This window comes from Camellia sinensis, chromosome 4 (assembly GCF_055761805.1).
Source record: "Camellia sinensis isolate YWXY chromosome 4, ASM5576180v1, whole genome shotgun sequence".
NCBI lineage: Eukaryota > Viridiplantae > Streptophyta > Magnoliopsida > Ericales > Theaceae > Camellia > Camellia sinensis.
Window position 1 is genome coordinate 37,205,021 of NC_138964.1, and position 18,360 is coordinate 37,223,380.

At 32.6% G+C, this 18,360-nt stretch overlaps 2 long non-coding RNA genes across 2 annotated transcripts; both read right to left on the bottom strand.

Moving 5' to 3' along the window:
- Positions 1–3,078: 3,078 nt before the first annotated feature.
- Positions 3,079–5,377, bottom strand: LOC145823299 (uncharacterized). The gene is made up of 3 exons (XR_014365587.1): positions 5,217–5,377; positions 3,232–3,378; positions 3,079–3,146 (listed from the first exon to the last, which is right to left on the bottom strand). It is a non-coding gene; the product is annotated as an uncharacterized LOC145823299 (long non-coding RNA).
- Positions 5,378–11,401: 6,024 nt separating this feature from the next.
- LOC145823300 (uncharacterized) lies at positions 11,402–17,323 on the bottom strand. The gene is made up of 2 exons (XR_014365588.1): positions 17,185–17,323; positions 11,402–12,805 (listed from the first exon to the last, which is right to left on the bottom strand). It is a non-coding gene; the product is annotated as an uncharacterized LOC145823300 (long non-coding RNA).
- Between the last annotated feature and the right edge of the window lie 1,037 nt (positions 17,324–18,360).

Below are 18,360 nucleotides of genomic sequence, written 5' to 3' on the forward strand. Positions count from 1 at the left end.
CCTTCGTCAGGATGTGGGAAGGCGACATTGTCATTTGTTAGTATCTCGTTGAATATGCGACTATCATGCATACTTCCTTCCCATCCGCAGGAAATGAATATGAAACACATGTCAAAATCGACAGCGGCCATTATATTTTGTGTGTGACAGTATTTCCTACCGAAATATGTTGCCACATCTGGCCCGTAACCCATGCACTGACATGTGTTCCGTCTATTGCGCCAATGCAGTCCTGCAAACATGGATAAATTATTTTGTTGCGTAAGTGGGTAACAAGTGTTTCGTTTTTATAAAAGCGTCACGTGCAGATAATAACAAAAACAAAATATATTGTCTTCATTTATATGTCAATCATGTTTTTCAGAAGTACCTTGAACGGTAGGTATTTTCGTTTAGACCGCACGTATGGATGTATACGATGCTGACTGTATGTGGGCCGGCAATGAACAACGGTGAACTCTTTCATGGAAGTTAATATGTTATGCACGTGCCTCGACAGTCTCCCCGGAATGTTGGAACCGTTCTTGGATTTCCCGATTTTGCTTCCCTTTCAACACATGGATAAACATCGCAACGCTTTCTTCAATAGCTAAGCCATGGGGACGTTGCGGGACTTGTAACCCAAAATCATTGACTAATGTCTTACACAATGCGGCAAAAACTTCCTTCGGCATGCAAACATTTTCCTCAAATCGACCCATATGCCCCGCATCTAGTTCGCATATCCATGTATTCCCGGTTAGTATAGAAGTGCGAAACGGCGTTTTATTCATGTGTTTTTCGTACCATTCAGTCGCCAACTGGCATGCTTGTAGAAATGTGCAATTCTGTTCTTGTTGCACCTGGACCGCCATTTGATTAAGCATTTCCGTTATTTCATCATGGTTGCTTCCATCCTAGGGATTCATCGCGTCTTCGTTGATGCGAAACCTACAAGAGTGGCAGCCTTTCAATCAGTTGGCACATGATTCATTGACTTAAATTTTATTGAAGTTTGCAATTAGAAAATGCCGACATTGTTTTTAATCAAAGTAATGTCGTCATCAATGTCATTTGGAACGCATGATCATATGAATTGCACAAAAAAAAAAGAGGCTGTTCAACTTATGCTTTACAGGGGGGCCATGGTAGTAACAACCACAAAACTAGCCAGCAAACTAAACTAACAAATGAACTTGCGACATATAGGCATTCAAAAGCGTGCAAGTAAAACGTAATTCCCTGTCTTAAACGTACCCACAGAAAATATTATAACATAAACATCCCATTCATTTCCCAAAAACGAAGCACAACCATGCTTCCGTTCCGTCAACCCATGCACTTACCTAAAACTTGTTGCTGCCCGTAGCTAGTAATAAAAAAACAAAAACGACATAATGAAAACATGCACACACCACCATCCTGTTTTAGTAAGTCAAAGTTTTAAAAAGGAAGAGAAGGACATGCGTCTTCAACACTCGTAACACCGCTACATCACATCCGGTGACCCCCAAACAGGTTTGCAAAAGGCGCCGACGCAGTACACTGGAGCTGCTTCTGTGTAAGCCATCCAATGATGTGGTCGTCATCATGCTGGCACATCATGACCTCCCGGTAATCGGCGTTATCCATAAGTGTGGAGGCGAAGTGGAATAACGGTGTAGCAATCAGGGATGGAATACTGCTCAGTTTATGCATGCACTCGGAAATAGTGTACAACGATTCGTTGCCTGTGAGGTGCCTCACCGTGACCTGCTAATTCTTCAAACGCACCACATCTGTCATTCTGTTCATGCTTTCCGCAATAACGAACGCACCACTTGTTCCCTTCTTCAACTTTAAAACACTTGTTGATGGCGTCTTTCTCCTTTTTGCCTTTTCAATCGGAACATGCTCCAGTGAAGTATCAGAATCCACGTCCTGTACTCCTGCGGGTATCGAATCAGCAAATGGCTGGGCTCCCAAACTACGCACTGAATCAGATGAGTCCTCAGCAGGTTCGGAAAGGTTCTCTCCCGGGGTCCAATGATGCTTCCCAGTAGCTGATGCCCACATGAAGACCGTCTCCATCAAGTCACGATGTTCCAAAGTTTTTTTTCCTGAACTTCACACACGCCTTGTTGATCTGTAGAAATATAGATGTATGAAAGAGGCAAACGTTATATTTCATATAAATAAATTCTATTGAAGTTAAATGAAGAAGTAAAAAATGTATCCGTAAATGACAAATATAAAACTTGTTTGTACATGTACTTACTGATTCCATCTTGTCCCACCACTTGTCAGGTGCCTGAAACAACCCGGTGTCATAGTCAAAGCCTATCCCGGACACTCCCTTGCTTGAATCCATCAACTTTGTCCACGCTTGCCACTCTTTTTTCAAGGTCATGTACTTATTCTTCAACTGTTTCAGTCCATGTTTTTTTCCTATTTTTTTCTCAAATTTCCTTGCCAATGACTTGTACCCTGCTTGGCTGAGGACTAAGAATGGGCGATTTACTTTACTAATCTCATTTGCAATCAACTGGAGGAAAACTCGGACTGAGTTACTGTCCCATGATGCCTTGTGGCTTAACTGATTTTGTGTCTCTTCAAGACTGCTTGACTTGTCAGTGACAACGCCTTTGCTTTTCGAGTGGTTACGCGGCGAAGTACATGTCGAAGCAATTACTAATGTACGATTACAAAAGATTACCATCACAAATTTGGTTGTTATATACACAAGCATAAGCCATGACACATTAATAACAACAAACAGAGATATATGATGCTAAAGTTAAATTTGCATATAACCATTGAACATTACTAACGTACATACACAGGTTCCATGGAAGTTAGTAGTGGACAAAAATATGATAGTTAGTATTACGGCTCCCATATGCGACAACATACTACCAACATGGTACGAACATACTAACAACATACTGACAACATACTAACGTCTTTGTACATACTAAGAACATGGTAACGGTGCTTAATTACATACGGCACAACAAAATGACAACGACAATGCAGAGCACATACACAATGGTCTTAAGGACACGCAAGGATTGTTGAATGTCTATGACATCAGCCCGCAATTGCATGGCAATTTCATCTCCGGGTGACACATAGCCTTGGTTCTCTTGCCTTCGTTCTTCACACCAACCAATCCAACTTACACAGGGCTGATGAATGAAAATTATGGAACTATTAGTTTCATAGGTTGTTAATGTTCATAAAGTTATGACCGGTAAAGATTGGGTCACTCACCACAGGGCGGGGACAGACAAAGTAGGAACGCCTTGGATTTTTGGTGGACCTGGAAATCTTAACAATACACGGGCCATGTCCACAGGCACACATTCGTCGTGGCCATGTACTGGAAGTTGCAGTAGAGGTGAACGACGCCATGCTACGCTTTAATATAAATTAAATTTACATGAATCAACATGAACAGATACGAAGAGTAACGCAAATTTATATTTTAATATGTTTTTAACATCGTTTTAATATATTTGTAATATTTTTTTTAATATACCCAATTTTGTCATATATTTGTAATAACTTTTTAATATATTTACCTTCCTTCCCAAATTTAGTTTGTAATCTATTTTTGACACTCTTTACTATTTAAATAAAAAATTCTAATATTTATTTTAATATATTATTAATATCTTTCTAATATAGTTTTAATATATTTGTTAATAAACTTTTTTTTTAATATATTTGTAATATAAATTTCATGTATTTTGTAATTTGTTGTTAATATATGTAGATAATATATCTACATTCCTTCCCAAATTTAGGTCCAAATATATTTTTTATCTAATTATTTTATTTTTTAGAAATGAGAATTGAGCATTTCGTATTGAGTAAAAAATATACTGAAATTAATAAATTTATTTTGTAATATATTTTGAATATATTTTTTATGATATTTTGAAAATGGGTTTTTGAAAATATTTGTACTATATTTTTTAATAATTAAATTTTGTCATATATGTTTAATAAAATTTTTACACTCTTTACTTTTTAACTCTAAATTTGTAATATATAATTTAATATATTATTAATACCTTTCTAATATTTTTGTAATATATTTGTTAATAAACTATTTTTTTTATATATTTGTAATATAAATTTGTAATATTTTGTAATTTGTTGTTAATATATGTAGATAATATATGTACCTTCCTTCCCAAATTTAGTTCCAAATATATTTTTTATCTAATTAATATATTTTTTAGAAATGAGAATTGAGCATTTCGTCTTGAGTAAAAAACATACGCAAATTAATACATCTAATTTGTAATATATTTTCAATATATTTTTTTTTAATATTTTGAAAACATTTTTCAATATATTTATGATATAGTTTTTCATAATTAAATTTTGTCATATATATCTAATAAATTTTTTACAGTATTTACTTTTTAAATCTAAATTTGTAATATACATTTCACATATATTTTTTTTCATATCTTGGTAATATATTTTTACTATATTGCTTAATTGTTGACAATTTTTGTTTTTTTTTTTTTTGTACTATAAGTTTTATATATTTTGTAATTTGTTGTTAATATATCTAACTTCCTTCCCAAATTGAGTTGGAATTATATCTAATTTGTTATATAGATTTCATATATATTTTGTAATTTGTTGTTAATATATATTTTTTTATGTAATTGAGTTGGAATTATATTTTTTATATATTTTTCACAAATGGGAATTGACCATTTCTATTAGCAAAAATTCAGGGTTCAGCATTGATTATAAACAAAAAATATAACAAATCTGCCCCAAATGTGTGATAACCGAACAGATATATCTGCATTTCAAAATATAACCGAACAGATACAAAAAATATAGAACAGATTTGTACATCAGAACAGATATATAACATTGGCATTTCCTTCAGTTTAAACAACGGTGCCTTCATAAATCTGCCCTAAATTTGTGATTCAGAACAGATATATAAGATCAACAGATCTGATTTTCATAAATAAGAACAAATATTTTAAGAATAACAGATATATTTTATATATATATATGTATGTATATATACAAATCTGCCCCAAATTTGTGATTACCGAACAAATTTTGAACATAACAACAGATCCAGAATCCCAAATTTGTCACAGAGACAGATCGGTGCCCCGTCTGTGTGTAATGTAAGCGTAATCAACCCAATCATGACCTAAACTATGCAGATGGGAAGAAGAAGAGGAGAAATCAGATAGGCCATAGAGCATTACCTGCAGATCGGTTTGAGTTTGAGAGGCTTCGTTGTTGTTCGCCGCCGCGGATGCGTACTCCGGTGGCGATTTCCTCTGCCAAGGTCGCTTAGATGCCGTTAGATAGCTCCGTTCTTCTTCTCTTCTGCTTTGCGAAGGGTGTATTGGGTTCAATCTGAGGCTTGTCCTGCAGATGGAAGAGAGTTTAACCTATCGGGGCATTTGGATAAATTTACACGACCAAGCCTCTCCCATACCCGTGAAATGCATTTTTGTCGGGACGTGGCTGGAATAGCTAACTTTGTCGCGACGTGGCTAATTTAGCCCGGCTTTTCCTTCCCAAACAACACCTTATAAGTCCATTCTAGTATATCACCGTGTTATGTACGGTATAAGATTTATAAAAACTACTTATGATTATATTAAATAAATTTTTAATTATTAACATAAAATTTATAAAAAAAAATATTGACATTTTATAATTAAAATATAATAAAAATCAAAATTAATCATATTTGTTTGAAATTCACTGAATAAATAAAAATATCTTATAATTATAATCTCAATTGTTGTAAGTTTCTATTAGCATTCATCCGTTGGTAACATGATAGTTAGTACTATAATTGATAGAAAACATGTATAGTTTGCCTTTATAAAATGTTATAAAGTAAAAAAGTCATACTTACATGTTATATTAATTTTTTTGTTACATTTTAAAAGGCATAGATATTCTTTAAATCAATCAATATTTAAGACAAAGGTCACCAACGATGCATAATCTACTTGACATCACATAGTTAGTACATATGTGATAAGTGCATAAATACGGTCTTGACATGACGTTATATAATTTTTAATCATCTTAACTTCATTGTGTTAGAAGGAGGACGATCCCCTCCAATCCAAAATCTAGACTAGAGAGCGCTGTTTGGGCACATGGGACCCACTACGGGCCTTATTTTGATAATCTGAATCATTCATTTTGTTGGGCACTTCGTGTATTTCGTCCACAAAAAAATTAGGTTGATCCGATAACTACAACTTATTCAATTTATTGCGTTTGTCACTATAAAAAGGTTTGATTTATTTTTAAAAACACAATTGTTGTCTATTTTTTTAAGTGAAAAATTGAACAAATTATGATTATTGGATCGACTTAATTTTTTTTTTTGTAAAAAAATGTACGAAGTGTTTGACAAAATAAACAGCTCAGATCATCGAAAGAAGGCCTATGATAGGCATCACGGGCCCAAAAAGCACCCTCCGGTCTAATGTTTAAACTAGAGGAAATCCTTCTCCTTGTTAGAAAAGGTATGAATAAGTGATTTATAATAAGTTTGATAGTTTTGTACCTTTGATCTCATATTTTTCAAACATTTTAGCTGACACACAAGATAAACTCTGCCCGTTCATCTTGAATAATGAGATTTATTAAACTAGTGTTTGTTAGACAATCTCCACTGTATTCTAAGAAAGAATTAAAAGAGAAGAGAGTCTGTTTGATTACAAAAATCAAAACATAATATATAAAAACAGAAAAATAGAAAAATAGATTCTTATTTTGTTAAAAAACAAAAAAAAAATCTTGAAAGGAATAATAATGAAACAAGAAAGTAAACTATGCACTTACAATATTATCTTCTCAAAAATTTTGATCAAGTCTAGTGTTCAACAATATGTTCTTAAGGTAGATTCGTCATCTCCACAGTCCTTAAGGCAGACTTTTTACCTTTACTTCAATAACTATATAATTAAAAAATAAAAAATTCATTGGAGGGTTCGGCTGACACCTCTTTGTATATACTAGCGCCACCCTGCTCATTAGTTGAGAGAGGGATGTTACCAAATCAACTTTTTATTTCCTTTTTGGTTAAGACCTCATTTGGGACTTTCGTATAAGGAAAAATTACTAATAAATCCCATTTTAATAAATGTTGCTCTAATTAGTCCTAAGTGTTTTTTCTTAAACCATTTAGTCCTTTTTTATTTTTGGTATGATATATGTTTTTGATATATTGTATATAAAGTTTACATTTTTACCCAATCTCTCTAATTGAAGCTAAACAAAATTCAAAACCCACCATTGAACAACATCATCAACTTCAACATCCGAACCCTTGATTCCAGATCGGAGAAGAAGGTGATCGACAGAATTGAGGATCAACATTAACCTCAGAAACATCATCAACATAAACATCAACATCATCAACATTGACCTCAGAAATCTCCTGATCGGCGGAATTGAGGATCGTGGAAGCGTCGCGGCTCGGATCGGAGGAGAATTGAGCGGGGAAAGAGTTAAGGAAGTCTTCGGAGTCGGAGGGGAACGAGACTAAGGAAAGCGGTGCTACCGGTCTTCTTAGTATGTGCTCAAATGGAACGTTTCATCATAGTGTTCTTCCCAATCAACACCATCGACTCATCTCGCAGTCCCTTGCGAATGTTCTGAAGCTGGTTCGATCCGACATTATCGGCGGCGACGATCAAGATCTGAGAGTAGATATCGAGAAGCCTGCACAGCTTAGTGTCGTAGGAGCTTTTCCTCTCGGCCTTGGAAGCTTTCACCACTATTGTTGCAGACCTTAGCGTTAGGGTTATGGTTTCAGAGAAAAAGCGGCCAACAAACGCAGTTGATGTTGATGATGTTCACAATGTTGATGATGATGTTCGAATATATTGGTAAAGATGTAGTTGATGTTAATAATGGTCACAATGTTGATGATGTTGATGATGTTCACAATATTTGATGATGTTTGTTGATGTTTTGTTGATGTTTGATGTTGTTGATGTTTGATGATGTTTTGTTGATGTTTGATGTTATTGATGTTTAAACATTGTCTTCATGCTGGGCAGAAACAATGTTTGTTTTGAATGTTCATGATGTTTGTGGGTGTTTCAAACATCAGAATCGGTAAATTACACATAAACACTTTCCCCCAAAATTACACGTAAACATCAGTTCATACGCTTGGGCAGTTCAGTAAATGACACATAAGCACTTTCCCCAAAATTACCCCTCAATTACTGGCCCATATGCGTAAAAAAATGGGTACTAATGTCTTTACACATAAAATAGGACCTATTAGTCCAACAAAAAAACGTCGGGACTAAATGGGATAATATTCCCAAATTAGGGATTTAATGGTGCTTTCCCCTTCTTATAAGTCCTTAATAGTATATCACCGTGTTATGTACGGTATAAGATTTATAAAAATTACTTACTGTTATATTAAATATATTTTTTAATTGTTAACATAAAATTCATGTAATTATAAAAAAAAATATTGACATTTTATAATTGAAATATAATAAAAATTAAAATTAATCACATTTGTTTGAAATTCACTAAATAAATAAAATCTATTATAATTATAACTTCAATCGTTATGAGTTTTTTATCAGCATTCATGCATTGGTAACATGATAGTTGGTACTATAATTCATGGAAAACATATATAGTTTGCCTTTATAAAATGTTATAAAGTAAAAAGTTGTACTTACATATTATATTAATTTTTTTGTTACATTTTAAAAGGTATAGACATTCTTCAAATCAATCTATATTTAAAACAAAGGTCACCAACAATGCACAATCTACTTGACATAGCATAACTAGTACATGTATGATAAGTGCATAAATACGGTCTTGACATGATGCTATATAATTTTTAATCATCCTAACTCCATTATTCTATAAAATTATTGAAAATAACATTGTTTTAGAAGGAGGACGATTCCCTCTAGTCCAAAATCTAGACTAGAGAGCGCGGTTTGGGCACGTGGGACCCACCACGGGCCCTATTTTGATAATCCGAAACGTTCATTTTGTCGAGCACTTTGTCTATTTCATCCACACAAAAATTAGGTTTATCCGATAATTATAACTTGTTCAATTTATTGCGTTTGTCACTAAAAAAAGATTTGATTTATTTTTAAAAACACAATTGTTGTCTATTTTTTTAAGTGAAAAATTGAACAAATTATAATTATTGGATCGACTTACCTTTTCTTTTCTTTTTTCTTTTTTCTTTTTTTTTGTGGACGAAATGTACGAAGTGACTGACAAAATAAATGATTTAGATCATCGAAAGGGGGCCTGTGGTAGGCATCACGGGCCCAAAAAGCGCCCTCCAGTCTAAAATCTAAACTGGAGAAAATCCTTCTCCGTGTTAGAAAAGGTAGGAATAAGTGATTTATAATAACTTTGATAGTTTTGTACCTTCGATCTCATATTTTCCAAATATATTAGTTGACATCGCAAGATAAACTCTGCCCGTTTATCTTGAACAGTGAGATTTATTAAACCAGTGTTTGTTAGACAATCTTCACTGTATTCTAAGAAAGAATTAAGAAATGAGAGAGTCTGTTTGATTACAAAAAATCAAAACATAATATATAAAAAATAAAAACAGAAAAACAGATTCGTATTTTGTTAAAGAAACAAAACAAAACAAAATCTTGAAAAGAAAAACAATGAAACAAGAAAGTAAACTACACACTTATAGTATTATCTTCTCAGAAATTTTGATCAAGTCTAGTGTTCAACAATGTGTCTTTAAGACAGATTCGTCCTCTTTAAGGTGCTCACAAATATTGGAAGTCTATCTCCCATGATGAAATGATCAATGACAACTAGTAGCAGCACTACCAACTAATTGCCTAGTGAACACACTTTGTGTTTATGCTCTTTCTCACTGAAAATTAATGCAGCAAAATGTAGGAAGCAAAAGCAGAAAAGAAGAATGAAAATTAGATGATAAAACAAAATGGTGGACTTGATCACATCGGTTTGATGTATCTCTAAATTATACAATGCTGCTATAGGAATAAACATGCAGATAGATGTTATTCTTGTCACAAGGGAATATGTGAATGGTCCAGACCTTCCTTTTTTCTGTACCCATTTACCACAAGTCTTGCTTTATACTTGCCTATTGAACCATTTTCTTTAAATTTTCTCTTGAATATCCATTTATACCCAAGAGGTTTAGAACCAGGTGGAAGATTCACCAATTTTCAAGTATGATTTTGCATAATGGATTCGATTTCACTATTAACAGCCTCTTTCTACAAAGGTGCTTCAGGACTTGACATTACTTCCTTAAACCTATAATGCTCATTTTCTAACAGGTATGTTAGAAAATCTAGACCAAAGGATTTTGATGTTCTTGCTCTTTTACCACGTCTTGGTTCATTATCTGTTATTTCTTGTTGGTTATCACTAGTACTAGTCTTTTGTTCTTCATTATCCATAGTATCCTAACCTTGTGTAGAATCATAAGCTCTTTTCTGTGAACCTAATTCTTGTCCTTTCTTATAAGGAAAAACATGTTCAAAGAATATGGCATTCGTAGACTCTATAATAGTATTTATATGTATATCAAGTATTTCTAACTTATAAGTCAAAAATCGATATGCGTTACTATTATATGCATAACCAATAAATGCACAATCAACTGTTTTTTGTCCTATTTAAGTCTTTTTAGGAACAAGAACTTCTACCTTTGCTAGACACCCCCATACTCTTAAGTATTTGTAGGAAAGTAGTCGACTTTTTCACAATTCGTAAGGAGTGTTGTTAGTTTTCTTGTGAGGTATCCTATTGAGGACATAATTAGTAGACAAAATTGCTTCCCCCCATAAGTTCTATGGTAAGCCTGAACTTAGTAACATGGCATTCATCATTTCTTTAAGGGTTCTATTCTTCCTTTTAGCAATTCCATTTTGCTGTGGGAAATGAGGTGTTGTAGTTTGATGAATAATGGCATGTCGTGCACAGAATTCATTTAAAGGTGCATCTTATTCACCACCCATATCACTTCTACCCATTTTAATGGTTTTATCAAGTTGATTTTCAACTTTAGTTTTGTAGAGTTCAAACGTTGCCAAGGCTTCATCTTTACTTCTAAGTAAATATACATAACAATATCTTGTACAATTATCGATAAATATTATGAAATACTTTTTGACTCCTATAGTTTGAACAAATTTAAGATCACACATCAGTATGAATTAATTCTAGAGGTTTGGTTTTTCTTTGAATCGATTTAAATAGAGCCTTAATTAGTTTTGCTTTTACACATATCTCACATTTGTGATTAGGATCAATTTCAAACTTTGGTATATAATCCAAACCAATTAATCTATGCAAAGCATTAAAATTCACATGTCCTAATCTACTATGCCATAAATTTGATTCAAGAATATAAGAAAAAGATGTGTTACTTTTATTAATAACAGATTTTGGTACAACAGTCATTGCATTCAACTTGAAGAGGCCATCGTTCATGTATCCCTTACCCACATGCATACCACTATTTGTTAATACAAACTTATCAGATTCAAATACAAGCCTAAAACTATTTTTACTTAACAAAGAACCAAAAACTAAATTCTTCCGAATTTCTGGTTCATGAAGCACGTTGTTGAGGGTAAGTTCCTTCCCTGATGTCATCTTCAAGATAAGTTTCCCTTGTCCAGCCACAATAGAAGTAGACGAATTTTTCATGAATAGTTGTTCACTATTTGCAGCCTCATTATTAATAGTGTACATATGGGCAAATGTGTCGAGTTGCGCCAATGTCGATCCATCACTCCTTGGGATTTCCAACCAAATTAGCCTCAGACACCACAGCAAGGAGATTGATGTCATTTACCCCGTAAGAGATGTATTCTACTGCTCTCACATTGGCTTAATTGGTAGTCTTCTTGCTTGTACTTCCGCGATCCATCTTAGGGCGTCGGTAATCAGAGGCACGATCTCTAGTCTTGCCACAGTTATAACATTTTCCTTTGAAATTTTTATTGTTATTGTTGTCGCCTTGTTTAAGGCCATCTCTAACATATTTTCTTTTGTTGTTATGTAGTTTATGCACTTGCTCAACCACAATGGCCTTCGACTCAATAGGATTTTTACCATTCCTCTTTTCAGCCCTACGATTATCTTCCTCAATTCTTAGTCTTACAATAAGCTTATCCACAGTCATCTCTTTACGTTTATATTTTAAATAATTTTTGAAATCTTTCCAAGTCGGTGGTAATTTTTTCACTATAGTAGCAACTTGGAAAAACTTACTAAGAGACATACCCTCAGCATGAATATCATGCAAAATTAATTTAAGACTTTGAACTTGAGAAATAACCATTTTGGAGTCTATCATAACAAAATCCAGAAATTTACCGACAACAAATTTCTTTGTGCCGGCATCTTCTATCTTGTATTTTTTTTCTCCAAAAAATCCCACAATTATTTTGTTGTTTTTAGAGGACTGTAAATATTATACAGCATGTTGTCTAGGCTATTAATGATGTAATTTCTACAAAGAAAATCAGAATGCTTCCATGCATCCACCGCGGCGACAACTTGCCGATTTCTTTCATCCTCTTTAAGTACTAGAGCATATTTATGGAGAAACTGGGCAAGATTGAAAGTTGTCAAATAGAACAAAATTTTTTGCTACCATCTCTTATACTCTGTACTGTGAAATTTTTTTCGGTTTATCTCCATGGTTCACAGGTGCCACAGGCATTTGAACAGGGTTATGGGAAATAGCTGGTGTTGGTGTCATCACTAGATTAGGTGTATCAATTTCAGTTGCCATCAAATCTGACTACAAAAATCAAAAAACAAATTAAAAGTAATACAATTTTCTAGTTACAAAAACTAGAAAAGTAAATCAAAATGGTGAATACAATGAAGAGATAGATTATATCTTAAGATTGTTAGACAAACTTTATTGTATACTAAGAAAAAATTAAGAAATGAGATAGTCTGTTTGAATACAAAAATTAAAACATAATATAATATATATATATATATATAAATAGAAAAAAAAGATTCTTATTTTGTTACAAAAAAAAAAGAAGAAGAAGAAGAAGAATCTAGAAAGGAAAAATAATGAAACAATGAAGTAAACTACACACTTATAGTATTATCTTCTCAAATTTTTTTATCAAGTCAAGTATTCAACACTGTGTCCTTAAGACAGATTCGTCCTCTCTAGGGTGCTTACAAATATTTGACGTCTATCTCCCAGGATGAAATGATCAACAACAACTAGTATTAGCACTACCAACTAATTGCCTAACGAACACACTCTGTGTTTATACTCTTTCTTACTAAAAATTAATACAGCAAAATGCATGAAGCAAAAATAGAAAAGAAGAACGAAAATTGGATGATAAAACCAAATGGAGGACTTGCCTATTTATAGGAGAACTGGTGGCTTTTCATAACAGACTTTAACAAGTAAAAACCATATTCGAGATAGAGTTGAATAGGTAAAAACCTATTTGAATAGATTTGAACAAAAAAAAACATGTTCGAGTTGAATTTAAACAGGTAAGAACCTGTTCGGCATGGAGGAATAGGTGCATTGGACCAAACTACCAACATTCAAAAACGTTGGGGTCAATTTAGAATTAATTTTGAATTTCAAACCGAAATTCAAATTCCAAACGGTAAGAATTTATATTAATTTTAGAAAAAATAAAATTCAAATGTTTTTTGCCCAAAAAGATAAGCATTGGGCCGGACAAGCCCAACCCAGCCTAACACCACACACTCGCGCCCAAGCCTAAACAGACGACGGTGGCAGCATGCACGTATGTTTGTTTTGGGTCCAATGGGTCAAGCCTACTTTACCCATAACCTCACCCTTCCAGAAAACTTGGGTATCCCTTGGGGCCCTCTCCAAGATGCAAACCCAAGGCTTATAAACTCACACCAAGTTTGCCCACCAAAGCAATGTAGGACAAACCTTATCTCCATCATTTATGAAAATTTCTCCAAAACACCATTTTCATGGAGCTCGCTTTGGTATCGATTTCCCATTCAACCGATAATGGTTTTGAGCAAACAAATATATAATGTAAATTGTTACGTGACAGAGAACGCATTGCCACATGAACCCGCCAACTTTGATACATGGGTCTCACTTAAAAAATAGACCAAAGTTTATGAAAAATCTATTTTTTCCAAACCATTTCTTACAATGTTGTCTTTAACGACCATGTTAACATTGTATCTAATTAAAAAAGAAAACACTTGTTAAAAGAAAACATTGTACCTAATAAAAAATTAAAACACATGTTAAGTATGAATTATTATTGTACATAACAATTATTTATCGAAAGGAAAATACCTTGTTATAATATCAATATCATCATGTATGCAGTAACGACAAACAATGTGATCATAATGATATTCAACTTTTTGATAGCAATTTTTGCACGAATCAATCCAAAGATTGTCAACATCAATTTGTTCAATGTACCCAAGTAGTCAAAAATATTGAACTTACAAAATATTTGGAAAAACTTATATTCATATATCTTTCTATATATATAGATATCGTTTAACTTTCATTACTTGAAACGATAAGAATTCTTACATTTGACATAGATGCGAAATCACGTATTCGAATTCTTCTAACATTTAATATTACCAATGATTGTCAAATTGAGAATCTATTTTTTTGGTTCCAAGATACTAACTTTTGTGATATAGGATTCATAATAAATCTAGATAAACATGTCAATATACAAAGTATAATATGATCAGTGCAATAATTAAAGTTAAAGAGAAAAAAAAAAGGAAAAAAAAATAAAGAAAGGAAAAGTAAACCTATTGGTCTCCATATTTTAAAATTTTTAAATGTAATTTATATTATGGTTGGGAGTAATTTTTTGACTTTTTTTTGGTTTCAAAATACCAACTTTTGTGATATATAATTCATAGTAAACCTAGATAAACATGTAAACATATAAGGTAGAATATGATCAGTGCAACAATTAGAGTTAAAGGAAAATAAAAAAAATAAAATAAAAAGAAAGGAAAAGTAGACCTATCGGTCTCCATTTTTTTTAAATGTAATTTATATTATAGTTGGGGATAACTTTTTGTCATCAAAGTATAAATCAAATTGAATCACAATATAAATAATTTATATCTATATCGTGAAAGTGAAACTTAAATAACCTATTACTTAACTGAATAAGTTAATAAAAATGGAAAATTAATTATAGAGAAACAAAATCAATCAAACAAAATAATTTTTCAAAGTCCAAATCCAAAAGCATAAATCAAACTCATATCACAATATAAATAATTTATATCTATATTGTAAATGGGATGCAGGGTTGACCATTGGTTCCATGATTAAGACTTAGCCTAACAACCTTGAGGTTACAGGCTGAAGTTTTGGAACCACCACTTTGTGCATTATACCAAAAGTTAGATGTGTACTCAATTTTTTCCATTCTAAACATACATTAATGTGATTAGGTGTGTACTTAATCTTTCCCATTCCAAACATATATTAATGTGTATTAATTGGGCATTGTGTACTAATTGGACTTTTTTTTTTCTTCTCTCTTTTTTTTTTAATACTATCATTGTAAATGGGATGCATTGCCAAAAATTCACACATTTAATGGAATTCATGACTCATCAATGGCAATTAATGAATAGTTTATTATTTTTGAATAGTTTAATAAATAGTTTATTATTTTTTTTAATCATGCAGTTGAATATATAAATATATATATATATATAATTGTAAAAGTAGTGATATGAATATACTCAATTAAAAAAATAATAGTATGAACATAGAAGAAAAACAGATACACAAGCATACGTATCTATATTTACAAAGGAGAGAGAGTGAGAGTATAGAATGATATCTCTGTTCTAGCTACAAATTAGATCCTCCTAGTGATGAAATAGAGTTAACAAAACCTACTACAAGTATAACATTTTAAAAGTTAGTCATCACATCGTATTTTTTTTCAAGCTAAAAATGATAAATAACTTGATTGATTGTAAGATAGTTGTAAAATGATCTCTTAAGCTAGAAAAGAAAAAAAAACACACACTCATATCTCCATCTTACATGTTTTATTTTGTCATCCGTTTAAACATGATAGTTACAAAACACAATCATTTTTTTTTTCTTTTTTCAACCTAAATGTGAGACCATTTTTTTTTTCTAACCCTCCAACCCAAACGTTGTGTAAATCTTAGGGGTGCAACTCGGGCGGATTCGGTCAGGTTGGAGATTTGCCCAGGCCCAACCCGAATTATGTTTGGCAGTGCCCAAGCCCAACCATCAACCCAAGCTTGGCTGCCCAAGCCCGGACCAAGCTTCATAATTTGAACTCGGGTTAGCCCGAATTGTCCGAATTTCACAAGGCAACAAATAGTGCTTACCACAAAAATCCCAAAGTTAGAAAGCACAAATAACTTTATTCAATGGAAAATGACCTCAAACAAACCCACCAAAAAAAAAATAATAATATGCCTCTTTCTTTTTGCATTTTTTCAAGAAAATCTAAGATCAATGCATTACAACAAATAAATAAATATGGCCACCAAATGAATCAGAAGCTGCTAATCATCTTCTTTATCTGATCATATGCATAATATAACCAAAGAAACACAAAAATAAAAATTTACTAAATAATATATATATATATATATATATATCAACTTGGAATCAAACACAAGCAGAGCACAAGCATAGCCCATGGCTGGTATTTCTTGTTGGTTCTCAGTATAAACACACACACACACACACACACACACACACATACACACACACTCTCACTCACTCTCTCTCTCTCTCTCTCTCTCTCTCTCTCTCCATAATCAAACCCATTTTTCTCTCTTTGTCTAGACCCAAGAACATGAAACAGAGTGGAAGAAGAAAGTCAAAACCCAACGAGTCAGTCCTAAAGAAGAAGAAAGAAACAACCACAGAGAGAAATGGGTGTGGCTCAGCTTGAGCGTCTCAAATTACAAGACCAAGACTATTGGAAGACGATAACCAAACAAATATATACACAAAATTTCACTAACATAAACATATTTTGCAAATCTATTAAAAAAAAATTAAACTTATAAATCCACCAGTTTTGAGTGGTAATCGAATGACGAGTGATCAAAAATAGACAAATTGAAGCACAAATACAAACACACAGAGGGATCTACCAGTTTTGTGTGGCGTCGTTGTTGGTGGTTGCTGCACTTCGTGTTCGTGGCCCTTGTATCTCCACCGTTCTTCAACTCCGATGAAAAAGTGAAATGAGAGTTTGAGACAGAGAGGGACGAAAAGAATAGATAAGGTAGGGTTTTGTTTTTAGTTTTAATTTAATGATCCAAATAAAATATTCTAATCCAAGGGCCAAAGACCAACAAAAATAAATAAATAAATAAGGGCCACCTATTTAATTTATACATATATTATATAATTTATTAAATGCAGTTCGGGTTCGGGTTGCTCGGGTTATCCATACATTCTATCCAGGCCTGGCCCAAATTACAATTCGGACATCAAAAATCTGCCCAGGACCATCCAAATTACAAGATATTGTTGCCCAAGCCCTAAAAAAACAGGCTAGACACGGATTGCACGGGTTAAGCCCGCCCAAGTTGCACCCCTAGTAAAACTGCCTCTAAAGATTGGTAAAAGTAGAATTTATTAAATATTTAACACCCACAATAAAAAACTTGGTGTTATACAAATAATTATTTTTTTTTTTACTTTTTAAATGCAGTAATAAAGATTAAAAAGAAAAAGAAAAAAGAAACTAAAAATAATGTCTAATTAGTACACATTAATGTGTATTTGGAAGGGAAAAGATTAAATACACACTTAGCTTTTGACATAATACACAAAATAATAATTTCAAAACTTAAACTCATAATCTCAAAATTATTCGATCAAATCTTAACTATTGATTCGATAGTCACCCTTATACACAAGTAATAAATGTATACCTAAAAAATAGAATAAATCAGCTAAAACAGCATTAAAAGCAATTGTTATAGTCCATATGTTGGATTTTGCATGAGACAAAAGCAATCATTGAAGGAAGGGCATTCAAAAGGCAAAGCATGAAGAAGTAAAGACGGGCGGCGGCGGTGATTGAAAAAACAAGGATGGACAACCGTGATAATTAGGGTTTTTTTAAATTCAAAAAGTTCAAAAAAGAAGGGTGGGCCGAAGTTGAAAAATATAGTATTTTCTTTAATTTTGAGAAATCAAAAAATTTGGAAATTTATATTGGAAATTTAGAGTTTTTAATGACTTTATGGGCTAGAATTCCATTTTTATTAATATTTATATATAAATTTAACTAAAAAGTTTACTAATACAAAATTATA